Raw genomic sequence first — 17,967 nt, forward strand, 5'->3', positions numbered from 1 at the left:
TCTCCTGCGTCAGCTTTAAGAATGTTTGACGTGTTCTCTTTAAAGTCAACTTTAAAGAGAACACGTCAAATATTCTTAAAGCTGACGTTTTCAATGGTGTTCCCTTCGGCGCCGGTTTCGCATAAAACCGTCACTTTCTCACCGCACTGAAAAATATACTAATTGTCTCACGCATGTCGCTGAAAATCACGTCCCTAATTATAGATGCGGACGTACGAAAACGCTGCTTCACAATGCGATTTGCATGGCTGATGTGCGTGTAAGGGTATTTGCGGGCTTTAATTATTCTAATTAGTGAGCGTGTTTATCGCAAAAGTCATTTACCTTGCAAGCATTCGTCGAGATTGCTAAAACTAGACATGAAAAACAGTTTTATTTACCATCTGGAGTTATATGTTTGTCAAGTACCTCAAAACAACACCCTTTGTTTCCTTTTTTGTTTCAAAGGCTTTGACTTCCAACATTTTCTTTTAGTTGGTCATATTTGTCAGGTAACCTTCACCGCCAGTATTGCGAGTAGAAGGAAGAAATGGAAATCTTAATGAGTTATTTCTTTGAAAGTCTTAAATTTTTTACATTCTTGGTTAATGAAATCGATGTTGATAAATGAAATGCAGATTTGTTAGTCATCATCATATTAGCAAGGGCAACATTTTAATGTGGTACAAAAATGAACTCTATAAATAGAAAAGAACACAGGACCTAATATGCGTCTTTGGGGAACTCCCTTATTCTCCTCCTCTAACTAGATATGGTCCGCCGTTTTCCATCATTGAATTGAGCGAACTGCTCATCCGCCAAATCCAGAATAAGCAAGGTTTTTTAAGAAAAGTTTATCTAACAAAACTAACAAATTTTTTTATCATATTTTACTTTAAAAATGTCATCAGAGAGTGAGTACTGAATACAAGAGAGTATGTAATTTTCTCAGTGAAGCAAATTATTTGAATATACAAAATCGTTTTAAGATACCTTGAACGTAGTTGGTAAAATACTGATAGGCTCGGTAAAGTCTGTTCATAGATATAAGAAAGCGACCAACGGATACGAATTAAGGAAATACCCGGGCAAGCTGTATGAATGAAATATGGCCGAATAGCTCCGTACTTTGCTTAAAATTTAATTATTTGGGGTTTTGTTAGGAAAGATACTAAACAATATTTATTTATTTTTGTATGTATTTATGTTTAAATCTAAAATAAAATTACAAATTATCACAGACGTATTCCTTTTGTAGGTTCAATCTTTGTAGAACCTCAATTAATTGTTTTTTGCTGTAATCTTCGTGAAAATAAATGTCGTTATAATACATGTAGTTGTGGATTGTTGCTTTTATGTCACATGGGGAAGAGGTTTTAGTCAACTATCTACTGTGATAACTTGCATTGTCCATTACAATGAAGCTATTAGGAGGAATGTTTGGAACTAGTTTGTTTTTAAACCAACTTTCAAATAAACCAGCGGTGGCGTCTTCATGGTAATCCAGAGAAGAATCTTTAATATTTTTCGCAGACAGAGAAAGTCCATTTGGAATCCAACACTTCCATAAGGTAGTTCTGCCTGCCACATTTAACACCGGTTTCAAGCCTCCTAATTAAGATATCTAATGTAGGCACACTTTGTTCCTCGTATAACTGGTAAATTCTACCCCATATTATATCTTGATCACTTTCATCTACACTCGAGAAAATGTCAGCATCGCTTCTTTTTTTCCCCGCTGAAATGGGATTATTCACAATTTTCCATACAGTTGGTGTTGTAATTTTCGTCACTGCGGCCGTTTCTTCTAATGATGCTTGCTTGCTGGCTCTGCGTCCAATGAGAGTCAAATAAACATTGTTTATAACTTCCTTAGTCTCAATAGAATAGTGTTTTCTACATTTGGGCGGGAGTATCGCCTGAGATACACTAGAGTCGCACATATTTTGCATAATTCGCACACGATTCAACACACTCTGTATTACATACGAAATAAGAATGATTACTAATAAACTTAAACTAAGTAGTATACCAAACCAAAGAATTTAAACACAGGTTGGTATAAAATTATATTTTCTATTACGGACCACAATTTTACCTGAATTTAAATTCCGAAACTTTTAGGTAATAATCTTGTTGCATTGTATGTTAATGACCACCCTTGGATAATCCCACTCAAAAGCAATTGGTCACTTTCTTATATCTATGAACAGACTTTGCACTATCTACATAGAAATTATTAAGTGTCCCTGTATAGTTTTGACCGGTCTTCAACCAACTTATAATCTTTTTCACTTTTATTTTAAAACATTGCCGGCAAATTTCTTAAATTTTTATTTGGATAGAGTTTATCTCTAAGTTTTAAATAGTTCTTAAGTCAGTGCGCCGGTTTGTTAGTTTTGGTTATATGATGATAGCATATCGTATTATATCAGATTTAAAATTAATTTTACAAAATTATCGCGCGTATAATGTTTTAAAATTTCTTTTTCCCGCCCTCGATTTGGCAGTCGCGGTAATCGTGGGGGCGAGTTTCCATGGGCGGGTTTCCGCTTGCGACACAACGCATTGTCGTGCAGAATCCATTCAAAATTAAAACCGACTCGTCGATTCCTAATAGGCACACACGCTTAATTAAAACTCCGTACACGCACATGAATGCATTATAGGTTTGCAAAAACATTACACGGTTGTTATGCCGCTGCTTTAATGTCCGAATTAGCGAAATTTATAACAATTACACATCCTAATAAACCACTCGCTCGTAGAATATTTCCCACACGAGTCGCGCGGTCCGTTACACTTTGTTTGAGTTCCTAGTTTGTATATGGCGGCCACGATTTTTCCCGATTTAGTTACTATATCTCCAGATTGCGCACGGGATATCATTTTATATTCAGAAAAAATGATAATGATATACATTTAATAAATTTCTGCTTAGAGACGTCCAGTTTTCTCGAATGTTATCAATAGTTTGCTCGAACCAGACATGTCTGTACATTTGAACTACCCCGACATATATTTCCATATTTAAAGAACGGCTGATATATAGAACAAATTCATTCATTATTAAAATCAGGTATTGCATTTGAAGAAAAATTCTTTTACATAAAATATAAAATATTAAGTTGTTACCATTACCTCTGTCCTACATTTTATAAAAATAAAAAAAAACGAATTTTAATTTTGCAATGAAAATGTACGTCCTAGTACCAGTAAGTACTGAAATTGTCAAAATTATATTTCTGTCAGTAATGAAAGAGAATAAATATATGGCGCATCTAAGAGAATGGACATTTTTATTTTTGTTGGATACGGACACAAAACAGGATAGAAACAGGGTGTATCATAGAATTTATTTTATTGAGTTTTGAAAATGCCCACCAAAACATTACTCAAGATGTTTTGATTAATGTGCCTTATTTTGTGATTTTTTCTTATACACTTTGATATTAAATATAATAATAAAACAAATCCATTGTAGTAATATTTGGAGATCTTGCAGGCCATTCCATACTTCCACTGTGCAGTAAATACCTTATTTAAATATTGAACTGAGGTGGCTTTTACTGGATCCAAATCCATTTAACAAAATAAATAAGAACTGAAAGTTCAGTTTTTCACGAAATTGTATATTTTCACATGACAATTGTTTAAACAACACCGTGTCTTAATCAAATGTGACATGTGATAAAGACACGGTTGTTATGTGAAAATATTTAATTTAGTGAAAATCCGAACTTTTAGTTCTTATTTATTTTCCTTATTTAAATATTCATGCACTTGTTGAGCAAAAATGTCAGGTTGGTTTGGATTTGGGCAAGAAACTGCGAGATTAGATATCAAGTCATTTTGAAAAAATTGTAAATATTGGTCTCCAATAAGGTTTTGATGGAGGAAATAAGATCCGATAATTTTGTTATTCAGAATCCCTGCCTAAACATTTATTTTTGTGATTGTCGTATATGAATTTCTTTCATCTATCGGGACTTATTTGTACTTCAATACCAATTTTGTTTACTTACAGTACCATTTAAACAAAACGTGGCTTCCTCACTAAACTCTATGTAACGATCAAAAAATGAATTTAAGTTTCACGTTTCCATCATAGTTTCACATCACATCGTCGTTCAGGTCCTGTAGTAATGAAATCTTATACGGATGATACTTTTCTTCTTTTGATACACGCAAAGCTCTTCGTTAACTAACATCATTATCTGAAGCTAATTCATGCAAGATGTTTATTATTCTGTCCTCATTAGTTTTTGGACGACCTTACCGTAGAACTTTTCTGGTACCAGCTATATTCCTGTATCAGTTCAAAATTAAATTACTGCTCAAGAAAAAAATACGTTGGGCTTGTGCGAGTATTTTTCTTGAAATCCATCTGAATTTTAAATGAATTTGTTCCATATTTTAACATTTCACTGTATATAACATTATACCTACAGATACCTATCCCATAAGGCGTAGTAGTAGTATATATCAGACGTAAGTAGTTCAAATGTACTTGTCTTGTTCGAGCCACACCACCTATGTTATCCCGCTACATAAAGTCAATTTGCCCACCGAGCTAAAAACACATTCGTCCTATTGGCATTCTACCTAATCTATCTCAATTTTTTGAGAGGGTAATTAATGCTCGTATCAGAAGATACGCGTTGTTTTTGTTCTTGTCTTGTTGTTCTTCAAAATAAGCCACCTTTTCTTGACCGTAAGAAGTAGCAGAAAGTTTGCCTTAATGTTGATGCCTCCGAACCGGGAGTGGTTCTGGTGAATTTATTTTTAGACCTCTTCTCTTCTGCCTTCATACCTTGATTTTTATCTTGATGATACATGATACACATACATTTGTTCTAGGAAGGTTTTCTGTAACAATATAGCTTGTAAATTGCACTACAAAAATGTGCGATATCTTGGTATTGTCACACTTTAATTAACTTCTATGACTTAGAAATACTAAAAGGATGTCGATCTTTCATTGTCTTTATTTTTAACTCACACAACGTTTCGGTTCTCTTTGGTAAATTGGTAAAATATTCAATTACTCTCTAGGCCTATAGTCCAATTCCTTATTGTGATGGACCGATATATCGGGCTTAATAAGATCAGCCCTTCCTACATACGGCTTTATTACCAATACGCCTAACCAAATTAGATTGTAGGCGTTATCATCAAAATTTCTGACAACTTTTTTTGTAGGCCGATAAAATACACACGGGATCTTCGAGTTTTGTATTAAATCACTGTGGTTATCACCACTGTTCGTGAATCGATTAGAGCTATGGTGGAATTAATCGCAAATCACCCAGTATACGAACAATCTATATACCTTGCAGTTTATTTATTTATAGATTAATTCATTAAAGTAGTTCAAGTACGGTTGCAAATCAGCGTTCCGGAAAGATTTTTGTGAAGGGCGAAAATGGGTTAAATATGAAGTCGACATTAAAATTAAAAAACTTTGATAATGTTTAGAAAAATCGTTTAAAAGTGTAGAAAAATATCGATAGATTTGTTTAAAAAAATGAAATTACAGTTGTATTAAAATACCTTTTTTTTCTGAACGATGAAATATTATATTTGTATGTATATTTTTTCGGTTATGTTTTTTGCAAATTTTTATTTAACCGTGTATGTTAGGGAATTTAAAAATGCAAATAATGGCCCATTCTTTGAATTATAATATTCTATTATTGAAATATTGTATAATATATATTACCCCAAGAACATATAGTAAATATCGACATGACGACTTGGATTCGGGGCTTTTTGGAGATGAGGAACACACGACTAAATTTCGCTATTTGGTAGATTAATTAAGTAAAAATTATATACTAGATTTTGATTAATTTCAAATATGCACATTTTGCAAAATTCATGAATGTAATTTTAAAATTTAAATGAAATTGCCTGTATTTTATTGAGGCAATAAAAATAATGGCCCATTCTTTGAATCTTTACGAAGTTAAAAGCAAAAAGTCATAATGCAAATTTGAGCCAAATTTTAGTAGTCAGCTATGTCGTATTTTGACAATTCAATTAGATAGTGTTAAATAACTTACTATTGACTAGATATTTTATTTGTTAATTTATATTGAAACAAAGATTTATTATATTATTATATAATATTCTAACATTGAAATATTGTATATTATATATTACCCCAAGAACATATAGTAAATTGGGTGGGTGAGGCGTCCTACCGCTAATGAAGGAAAATTGAAAATAAACTTTAAAAGCTTAAGTCGCTTTAACAGATTTAGAATAAAGATTAGTATTTACTGGCAATAAAGACAACAAAGTATATGTGTTTTAGCATACTTTTATGCAGATCCCCGATAAACAGTGCTGTAAACAATATTGTACTTAAATGCATGCACGCCAATAAACCGAATTTTAAAATTAATTTAATTAATTTAATTTAATTGAATTTAAATTTGTGGCTTAATTAGTAAATTAAGCCACAAATTTTTCAACCCAGCCACTCAGCGCTTTTCAATGTTCATCAGAAGAAACTCGCATTTTTGGCTTACGGAAATCGTCATTTTGTTTGAGATATTGGGATTCTGTTGCACTGGTAATGGTAATGGTATGTTATAATACTTTTAGATCAGACTGAATTGCTTGCATTTGGCAAAATGTGTATCAAATAACGAGTAAGAGGGAGGGTGTTAAAAACCAACCGGCCATATTTGCGTAACGGTTGCTTATCGCGGGCACGCGGACTAAATAATATGCAATTTGCTGACGTCTTGCTACCCGTACCGTAATATACAAAGTTGCGTTTATCCGCGGTTAGTCGCCGGAGGCCATTGTTTTTTTCGGTTTCCGTCGTCGTCGGTTTCAGAAATTTGTAATATACTGGCGTGCCTACTCGTTAGGGAAAACATCCGAATCGGTCGTTTTTTTGTTCCGCGATATACGCCACTGGATCGACGAGAGATGCGGCAAAAAAAACTAATGAATATCTCGCTCACCTGTCGCGTCTCTCTTTCTCTCTCTTCGCGGTACCGTAATTCGATTTTTTCGGATAGGTGCGACGATGCTATTGTCGATTTAACTCCTTTCTCCGCGTCTGCGGGCCTATTAGTCGACGCGCAGGCCGGAAAACGTGTCCATTTATTATTTTTTTATGTAAGTTATCTTATTGAATCGAATGAATAGTGAGGTTATAAGCTGACCAAAACATATTCGACTTTTAAATACCACAAAAGGTCGTCGAGGTACAGTATTACCATATATCCAAAGCATAAGTTGATAATGATTTTGTGACGTTTTCGATGCTTCCTTATGGGAAAATTCCTGTCCTACACGAAAATGGTATCAGATCAGTTAGCGTTTTTCATTTTGAAGTGCATTTTATTTTATAATTTACGTTTGTCACAAAGGAAAAACAGTTATTATGTCTTGTATCCTCGACTATACATAGTAGCTCCCTACTTGCTGCATATTTTGCTGAATAATGATTCGTATCGATTGAAAACGTAAAACAAAAATTCTCTGAATTGTATCGGACCTTTTGTTAGACTTTCAATGTGCTTTTTCTTCGACATCGTGTTCGACAATTCAATAAAAATTGGATTGGCGGCGCACTGTGGGCAAATCTTTCATATTAACTACTCAAAAATTAAAATCAAAATATTTGAACTTCATAAAATTTGTATCGAGAATCAATCTCTAATAATTAATAACAGTGGTTTATCATGTTTAATTTCTTTTTCTAAATGCAGTTTTTTTAGTAAACTAATAAATAGTCGCTATATCGTTAAATTTTACTGCCTATCTGCAGAAATAACATTCAAAACTGCCTTGAATTGTACTGTCATGTTCGTTTCTAGGTGTAATCATTTAATATTTTCTGCCACATATTTCTTTAATGTTCAGGTGCCTTTTTAAAAGAATATGTTTTATGACGGTTATTTCACAGGCAGGAATAATATTTATGTATGTAAGGCAATATTTCGCAACATAATAATATTTTAATATTCTATACGATTTTCTTTTCGAATTTTTGAGATTATAATGGTGATTTTTTTTATTCGTAATATTCATTTCATATACTGGGTGGTCCGCAATAAATGCACCAAAAAGCAATCAGATTAAAGTCGTGAAAATAATATGCCTTAGTAAAATTTCGCCCATTATTAAGATCCGGGGTATTAAAGATTAGTTCCCGGAATTGTTATTTCTTTATAGCTCAAACTGGTTTTGAGATATCGACATAAAAACTTGGATTCGGGGCTTTTTGGAGGTGAGGAATACACGATTAAATTTCGCTATTTGGTAGAGAAACTAATTTAAGTAAAAAGGATATACTAGATTTTAAGGTTTCAATCGGAGAATACAAAATTGTTCATATCTTTACACCTACCGCATACGCGTTATAACTAAATTGCCATTTTATTTTTTTAAAGAAATTTATTACTCACTTTACGTAAGAACACAAAGTTGTTCAAATTTTCACGAGTATACGGGGTTCACTTGAAAAGTTTCCGAAGATTTTCATCAAGAAGGCAATCACCTTCTTGAACAATTATTTTCCAGAGAAAAATGCTGTGTGTGTACAGAGTTACAAGGACACTATGTAGATAAATAAAAAAAATGACCAAAAATATGTTATTATTCTTAGGTCGGAAATTGTTCAAGTGATCCTCGTAAGTTTACTCTATGACCGATGTCTCCCTAACACCGTGTCTTTGTCAAATGTAACTATTTAACTCTATCTTCGGCCGTATATATTAGATAGGCTTCTCCATCCACCCTTAATGACATTTACCGTTATTCCAGTTATTGAAGTTAAAGCTGAATTATTTTAATCTGCTTGGTCATTAAGCTTCTAATGAGTTCTCTTTTTAACTTTTTGATGTCGTATGTAATATTTTAAAATTGTCCTCAAATTTGTGCTTTTAGATACTGAACTGAACAGTAATAACTGAACAGTAATAAATTCTACATGATCCGCACTGTAATCTATAAAATTCTAAATTTTTAGTTTTTTCAACCATCGATTCGTTTATTTTTTAAATATTTGCCAATTGTATTCTCAGTTTTATAGGCAATCTTTAGACCATCCTTCGACAGATACTTTGATAGTTTCTCTTATGTTTGAAATTATTTTAAATAATTTATTTTAATAAGCTTCTATACAAAAATATACTTTCTTATTACTATCAAATTCGAAAATATTTCTTTAAATCTGAATAAAACCGAACCATCGAAATTTTGGGTGTCAGATTAAAAGATTTACCCATAATAGCGGCGGCGGCGGTGGAGCAAGGTATAATTTCCCGGAGAAACGTCTATAAAGTCTCACGAAATTTGTTTTCGTATATATATCGCGGTTCATTAGAAACGTGATTTATAGTTTTGGTTTTACTTTCGAATGTACGTTGCCCGATGGCAATTTTTCAAGTTCGGAAAGGAGAAAGCGCGGACGCATCTTCTCATAATAATTGCATCGCAGCGAACTGTCCGACATGCTCCACTTTTACGCTCGACTTGCCAATAAGGGCCATCGATGTAAATATTGTCTTAAAGCAGCTTTTTTTGCTCCACCACGGTTGCTTTCGACCGGTTAAGGAGGGATTAAAAGTCGACGTCGTAATCGGATCGTCATCGTTGGTTTGTGAAATGAAAATCGGATTGTATTTGGGGTCCAGTAAGTAATAATTATTATAACCAACTGTAAAAATTAAACTGATGGACTGGCAGTTGTTTAGGAATATGCCGGAGGTACTATGAAAACTGAATCAGAAGCACTGCCATTTGCTGCTCAATAAGCCCTAAGAACAAGACATGTCTGTTAGAGCAAAGAGTGAAATTGTAGTTCAAATCATATCCATCTGCAAAATACTTGCTTTAAAGGAATATGTTGATAGGCATAACAAAATATGCTCCTTAGCACACTTCGAACTACTGTTCCAACATTATCCATGTGAACCTGAAACCTCCAAGATGGTATCAGCATGAATCCAAACCAGTAGTCACTAATGATGAAAGGAAAGTTATATACGACTATCCCATACGAATAGGCAGAACAACCGACCAACCAACAAACACGCAGTCAAAGTGAATCTGCAAACCGCCCTGACATACAAATACAAAAACCTATCTTAGTGGATGTTCTTGCCAGTCCAACTCCCTAAAATCTCTGAAAATATATATACCCCTAATGGTGACCCAGAATCTGGTTGATTCTCGTCGGAATGGTGTACCATTACAGGAGAATTGGTGATGTATTGTATTGCATTAGTGTAACTATTTTATTTACTCTGCAATATATTTACTTATAAATAGAGTTAAGTGTATAACTTTCATTACAATAACAAAAAATTACATATTCGCGTAACAAATCTGTAGCAAAAGGCTTTAGTGTAGAATCGGATGGTCTTACTTAAAGGAAAAGCTTTTTTTTATTATTCTATTTCATCTGAGACGAAAGCAAATCGAATCGACAAAAGGAAAAGCTTTTTTTATTATTTTATTTCATCTGAGACGAAAGCAAATCGAAAAATCGTTTGAATACACAACCTTTTTTAGTATTGTTGGTTCGCTGGAACATTGCTTAAAAATGAAGGTGCACTGGAAAAATATTAAACATCAGTCAAATTGGCTTGATATTTCACGTTGTTGTTGTTGTTCTATTTTAAAAATCCCTTTTTGCTGCCAATGTGGACGATTATTAGCCTCATCCTTTTTCCTGAAGGCGCGTGAATACCTGTTAATAGGTCTTCCATGAAAGCTTGGCCTGCACTGTCTTGTCACATTTTTGGTACTATGTAACCTTCATAGAAATAAAAGATTTTCATTCTGCTCTCTTCAGTACTGCTTTATTTTATTTCAAGTATTTTCGTCGCTAGCAAATAATTTCATGGCTTATCGGTGATTTTCTGTGATGTTATTCCCAGGCAAAATCCATATTTTTTAAAGTGGTACGTAAAAGTTTCTCTAGCCCGCAAGGGGACACTCTTATCCTGGCCAAGCTCCATTAGAATCTTATCTTGGGTGGGTATTCCTTTTTTTAAATAAAAACAGTGAACGTTTCTTCGAATTGTGTGTTCATCAAGTACTGGTCTGCCTGGACTTTTCTTGGGAGGTTCTACTTGTTCTGCTGCCTTTCACTTTCGCAATAATTCTGAAACGGTGTACTTTCCAACTCCTGTCATTCGAGAACATCGGTGGACAGTTTCATGTACAGTAAAATTTGGGTAATCATATTTTCTGAAGTCGTTTACAAATATAATAATAACTATTGCACTCACTGAATGGAATGAATATCGTTTAGGTCGTGTTATCTTATAATATTGTCAACACTACGGTATATTAGCAACTAGAACTAGAATTGGTTTCCCATTTTATTACTCAACGCTTGTCTGAAATAACCTATAGCTGTTGAAATGGTTGGAAAATGTAAAATTTTTATAATTTATATAAATTTAAGCAAAATTTAGAAATTTTAAAATTTTAAACCGATCTTGGAAATGAGTGCATTTGAATTCGAATGATGCATTTTTTTAGTACAACGGTGGTTTTTCAATATGCAGGACGTCATCATTCAGCTTCTATTGTCTGGAAACATTCTTAACTGACGTTGAAAGCTCTGAGTTAAAATATCAGGTATTTTAAGAAACTTTTAACGATGGTTAATTTAAAAAATGCAATAAGGTACGTTTTTAAAAAAATTTCACCCAGGTAGTAATAAAGGCAACATGTAGTCAGATATCAACGATTCAGATATGATTGAAAGGGGTTTATTTATAGCCAGTTTATGTTATTTTGGTTAAAACGGGACCTAGGAATATTTTATTTCATCTCAATGTTGGTACCCTTGGGAGCATATGTACAGACGACTAAATGATTCTACGCGACCTGCATAAGTAGGTGAACACGTGACAAATCGCATAGCTTCCAAAAGGACACCCCGGGGAAACGAATACCGAATCAAATACCGCATAATTTGCTGGAATTACTGTTACAAGTTCGCGACAGCGTTGCCGGATCGATGCTGGGCCAACTTAACGGTTCGTCCGCACATTTTGACGGAACCGATCGCGTGCATTTTGCCACCGGTGTTTTCCTTGCGAGTACTACCCCGAAAATCGACCTGGTCTTATTTTGTTTCTAGTTTTAGCTACGTTGAATTGCGTGCAACGGTCCGGAGTATCGGCAACGTCACAAGCTTCGACTCGGGTCCGTTTCGCGTGTAGAATTTTTGATTCGGTTCATAATTGCGAATAAATTAAAACAAATCGCGGTACTATTAGCGCCCGCTTTGACGTCGTACCAATTTTCGAAAATTGCTCCGATAGTACGGCCGATTAGTATGACGTAACTCACCACGGTATAGTGTGTGTCAAAGTATATCGATTTGGTTTTGACGGAACGTCCCGCAAAAAACAATTGTGACCTTCATACCTATTTCGAAAAATCTTCTTACGAATACATCATCGCAGTCACTTGTCATTAGACGCAAAGCGAATTGTGCGAAATTTGTATGAATTTTTAATAATTAGTTGCTTAATAATAAAAAACCAAATTTCTCGATAAAGAATATTGTTAACAGGGAATTATTAAATGAAAGAATAAAACGCATGTAGTGATAATGAACAAGATATGGTAACAAGAAAAATATATTTCCTTTACCAAACCCAGGTTGTTTCAATTTTGTAAACTGAGAAAGAAACTAGAAGATGAAACCAATGTAAGTAAAATGGAATTTAAATATCTGAAAATAGTCCCCCCGAAAAGATGTGATGTACAAGTTACCTAGATGAAACTTGTGTCGATATTCTCGATATGATAGGATGGGCCGATTGTAGTAAAAACTGCTAGACAAAAACACCTACAAACGAAGAAAATGCATACTCATAATTCAGACTGCTTGCTGTTTTCTTCGAAGAAGAAAGACTTGAGCTTGGACTGTCATGAAGATACAAGTGCGGAATTTTCTGATAATTGGTTTCAAAATTACCTTTAAAAAAATTTCCCGATGAGAGAGTCATTTTAAAGAATAACGCTAGCCATCTGCTACAAAAAGCACCAAATTCATCAAGTAAAAAAATTGAAATTCAAGAATGTTTTTTACAGAACGATATATATATTTTTTGAAATCATCTTTATTTCAAAGCATAATTACATTGAAGTAGTGTCATTTACAGTGGTTGGATTACATGTTTTGTATTCTAACTATATGGTTCTATATGGTTCTCTTTCTCTCTGATTGTTTTGATGTTGTTCGGTAAAGTATTATAACACCTAATACACTGGCTTATGTGCTGCACATGGCTCTTATGCTATAAACTTCCTGAGATTTCAAAAAGGTTTCTGTTTTTAAAGAGAACAGTGTACTCTCTTGTATGAAAATTGCAGCTAAGGTTAAAATTTTATTTTTTTTAAATTTTCCCTTACACGACTTTCGCAAATTTAACTGCTTTAACTTTATTTTGTTTGTTACAGTTACAAGAAAGGGCAACTTTTGAAAGTATTCAATATAAGTTCGAGTGTAATAAAAATGTAATTACCTATTGAGAGCTGCGTCGAGACATTCGCATACAAAATAACATAGTCGTATGTAATTAATCTCAATGACGATTCTGAGAGTGAAACAGAATTAGATTTTGAATAAAAACGTACTTATTTAGGTAATTATGGAAAATGCGTAGTGTACTAGTATACTTTGAGACATACGATACCTGATCCCGTCGACTTTTTATTCGTCGGGTACCATATGTTCCGACAAGTTACTTTGTAAGGGAACGAGATAGTACCGCTCTTCGCTGCTCCTCGTTCTTTTAAACGAGAGTGTTTTTTATACTATGCGGCCATGCTGATCATACCGGACCCGTGCAAATAGCACCAAAAGTTTTCGGTACGATCCTGTGGCGGAACGGTCGAATCTACAATCGGGGTCGAACCTGTTCCTGCGGAACTAAGATGGTACCTCGGCAAACCGGACCTCCTGACGCTACTAACAGGTGGACCACGGTCACTTTTCATCCGTTTAATGCCTTTTTTTTTGCCCGATACCGCGTATTTGTTTTGACGTCTCGGATGGGGCTAATGGCCCTTTGACTTTGTGCCGTACCATTCAATCAAGATTTTTCTTGCGTTCTGCAGAATATATGCCAGAGAAAGTAAGCAATATCAGTTTTCATTCTCGGACGTTTTAGCATTTTCTTAAAATTGTTGAGGTTATGTGGTTTGGAACTTTGTCGCCCTGGTCTAGAGGGTAGTACGGGATGATCTCAATGTAAATGAGTAAAAATATTTTTTTACTACGAAGTGTTTCCCTTTCGTCCATTCCCATCGGGGCTACGATTTGCTGGCGTGGGACCATGTACGTGGAGCGCATGGGATGCCCAGGGGTCTTTATCAGCAAAGAAAATTATTTTTTCCAATACAACTGCAGTCGCGATACAAGAAATAATTTATAACTTAATTTCTATCTACTACGTAAATGTTTAATAAACTACCGGAATAGGTTGTTAACCTTAACATGCCTCAATTTAAAAAGAATGTAAATGACTATTAAAAAAACCTTCTACTCACTTGAAGAGTTCTACAACTCCACACATATTTGGTTAAACACTAAATTTCTTATCCGAAATTTCCTGGGGTCTTTTAGTTTTGTAATATGAACTTTTTAAATACTACTTGCGTCTGGCGTGTATAAATTTTAACAAGTTTCAGTAAATATGTCTTTTAAGTTTGCTTAATCTGATAATGCTGTTAAACCTCAAAATAGTGACTTGTGTAAACACGGGGTGAATTTGATAAAATTATTATTATTGCTATTATTGAAGTGCCTTAAAATTAACAACTTTTTGTACTATATTTTGTTGTAACTCTTAAAATGCATCTTGCATGAACTGAGGTGGCTTTTACTTGATGAAAATCCATTTAACAAAATAAATAAGAACTAAAAGTTCAGATTTTCACGAAATTATATATATTCGCATGACAATTGTTTCGACAACACCGTGTCTTTATCAAATGTAATATTTACAAACTACCTGCTACTATATATACCGCGAAATGACAATAAAACTTTAATTAATTTTGTTGTGAGAATTTCAGTTTAATAACGGATAGATATTTAAATATAATTGATCGTTAAGCAATACATTTGAATGTCTCATTTTGTTAATCTCCATGGCTTCCAATAAATTTAATTTTCTACTTTTTGTGGCTGTATGTAAAATATCAAAATTATGATATTTACAATTTTTTTGACAACACCACATCTTTATAATGTAATATTTACAAACTAATATATATATATATATATATATATATATATATATATATATATATATATATATATATATATATATATATATATATATATTACAAACAAATATCATAATTTCAATAATTTCAAATATCATAAATATCATAATTTTGATATTTTACATATAGCCACAAAAAGTAGAAAATTAAATTTATTTTACGCCGTGGAGATTAACAAAATGAGACATTCAAATGTATTGCTTAACGATCAATTAGATTTAAATACCTCTCCATTGTTAAACTTAAATTCTCACAACAACATTAATTAAGATTTTATTGTCATTTCTCCGTATATGTAGTAGCAGATAGTTTGTAAATATTAAGATCAAGAGACGGTGTTGTCGAAACAATTTCGTGAAATTCTGAACTTTTAGTTCTTCTTTATTTTAAATATTCTTAAATTTTTATAATAATTATAATATATAGTTCCGGATGGATTTGGTTAGTTTTGCTGGATTAGTTGTTTTAACGTGTATTTTTCAAATTTCATCAAAAATTATTTTTATTTTAAGGAAAATTAGTAGCGTACGATCATCGTCTGTCAAAGTATACAGATTGGATGTCCTAATAACGCCACTGCCACCAATACCCTCACATGGTCATTAAAATGTCTGTGAGAAATATTTTGAGATTTATTTTTAAAATCTTGATCTACCTGTATCTCACGGGTTAAGATGTTTGATGTTCTTACGTTTTCTTCTAAGAACGGACCCATAATTTACCCAATTAAATATTAACATTCATTTAGAAAACGCTCTGTAATTCCAAGCCTAACAACCATAACCAATTAATTAGTTAATTAACTAATATTAATATATTAGCTTCCTCCTTAATGACAGTTATTGTGCATGTACTCCCTCCACCTCCAAGTGGTTTCGGCTATTTGATGACCTAAGTATATTATAATTATTTTTTTTTTTTAATTTCCAATGATTAAGAGTGAAGTGTATGCCGTCGTGATCGCATTGTCTTTTTTAAATAGCCATATGGGTGTATGATCTTTAAATGTGTAGAAGAGTCTTTGGCGTCTAACCTTTTGGAAGCATTTAAGTGCTGGAGGTACTGCTTCAACGAGAGTACCGAGTGCGGCACTGATTCTTGCCCGTTTCTTTCACTACCACGCCTCCTCTCACGAAATGCTCGACGCTGAAACGGCGACGTCGAGGCGGCCGGCGCATCGTTGCTCTTGCTTGGTGGTACGCTGTTTCAGTACTATCCCGGCTCAGTCTGTTCGAAGACGCGTTCCTCGCGCGGTCACATTTCGCGTAGCATTCGGTGGTGGTACTTTGTAGTCGATGCGACAGGTTGGTTGTCTCGTTTCGCTTGAAAATTTTGGAAAAAGATTTTTTTTCGGAAAGTGCATTGCGACGGGAGAGTGACGTTACTGTACGGTAGGACGTAAAACGCGTGCTTTGATTGAAGTAACAAATAAATTAAAGTAAAATAAAATATATTGCGGGGCATAGAAATTGTAACACCCAGTAAATGTAAATCTAATTTGTTTTATATTTTGGTATTGCGGACGGGCCAAGTTAGACCTACTAATAATCATTTATTTCGATAAAAAAGATGTATACATGAAATGTGTGAAATATCACCTCAGACCAATGGTCACATAGATTGGCTCTCATTAAACCAGTTAATGGTTCTGGTTCAAAACTCATTATTTCGTCTCGAGTGTTCTGCTTCAGTTTTCTTGTCCCTGGTTTATTAAAATACAATTTGACTTTTAAATATGTGCAGAAAAAGTCGGGTGCTGTTAAATCAACCTAAAAAAGTTCCATAAAATTTTCGAAATCAAAAATTTGAGGCAATGGATCCATAGTTTGTCTAGCAGTTTTTCCATCTTGTTGAAACTGCAAATTTCAACAATTTTCGATCATTGTTTAAGAAGCTCTGGAAATCGTTTCCGGTATTCCATTCCTATTCTCGAAATAATATGAAGCGATAACTCTACTGGCTATACTCTATAACATTTCAGTAAAGGATACATTTAGTAACAACTGGTGTTTTTGTCTTTTGATTTTCAGAGCCCCAAAAATCTACACTTTTGTCTAAATGAAAACTCGCTCCATCCCACATCAAAACATTATTTAACAAATCGAGTTTAATTTTTGTATTCGTACAACTTAAGATCTAACTTTTTGGCTGAAATGACGGCTAATTAAGACAGAAGCATCATCTGGCACAGTTTCAGTTTCGATATTTATATCAAAAAATAAAAATGTTGTTTTGTATGTAAAATTGGTAGGTCTTTTTTTTTGGTCCACCTTGTAGTCGCGCCTCTACTTAACTTATCACTGGCTGTAGTATAGTCTCCCATGATAATCTTGCCTAAAGTCGTAGACCTGTGAAATCCTATACATGTTCAAATTTGGTTATATTGTGGGTCAAGATAGAAAGGTTACATTAAATTGTCGGGGGAAGTTTCTACTAACCGCATTGATATGTGCTCTGGTATTGGATGAGCGTTTATAGTTCTTTAAAGAAAAAACTACTTCCAACTATTACATCATAACTCCCCTAGTAACCGCAAAATTGAAGTTGGCGACTTTTTCAGACACCAACACTCTCGATTCCAGTGAATCAGTGACACGTAGCTGTCTATACTATTGATTATTGGCAATACCAACCGAAGACGGTATGACCTCTAATTCTTCTGTAGATTGATATAAGACTCAGCCCTCCAAGTCTAAG

At 33.8% G+C, this 17,967-nt stretch overlaps 1 protein-coding gene across 3 annotated transcripts in view; it reads left to right on the forward strand.

Annotated features, from left to right (window-relative positions):
• LOC132706764 (unconventional myosin-XVIIIa) overlaps nt 1-17,967 on the forward strand; it is a 124,571-nt gene that overhangs the window by 75,621 nt on the left and 30,983 nt on the right. Inside the window, exon 1 of one of the 3 annotated variants that reach the window (XM_060678282.1) lies at nt 16,521-16,661. The exons of 1 other annotated variant lie outside the window; for it this stretch is intronic. The gene's annotated coding sequence lies outside the window, so the exon portion shown is untranslated. One more of the 3 variants, XM_060678281.1, reaches the window with a different exon arrangement.

This window comes from Cylas formicarius, unplaced genomic scaffold, assembly GCF_029955315.1.
Source record: "Cylas formicarius isolate icCylForm1 unplaced genomic scaffold, icCylForm1.1 PGA_scaffold_8__14_contigs__length_24414737, whole genome shotgun sequence".
In the NCBI taxonomy this organism is placed as follows: Eukaryota; Metazoa; Arthropoda; class Insecta; order Coleoptera; family Brentidae; genus Cylas; species Cylas formicarius.